The following is a 243-nucleotide window of genomic DNA, read 5'->3' as shown; positions in this document are numbered from 1 at the left end:
ATACAGCCATGCCTCAGCCTTATTCCCTGCACGTGGGCTGGGCTGCCCCGGCCGGGAGCAAGCAGGCGCCGGGGAAAACAGGCGTCCTGGCACGGGCCGAGCAGCGAAGATTTGTCGTTGGAGTCCTATTTGTGGGAAAACACAGCCTGCCTTTTTTTTTTTTTTTTTAAAAAATTTTTGTTTTTACTTTTATATTCATTTAAATATGCATGCACAATGTATAAGTCCCCGCTTACCTGGGCC

Source organism: Pygoscelis adeliae, unplaced genomic scaffold (assembly GCF_000699105.1).
Source record: "Pygoscelis adeliae isolate BGI_AS28 unplaced genomic scaffold, ASM69910v1 Scaffold359, whole genome shotgun sequence".
NCBI classification, from domain to species: Eukaryota; Metazoa; Chordata; class Aves; order Sphenisciformes; family Spheniscidae; genus Pygoscelis; species Pygoscelis adeliae.
The sequence above is the reverse complement of the archived record's forward strand: the minus strand, read 5'-3'. Positions refer to the sequence as shown.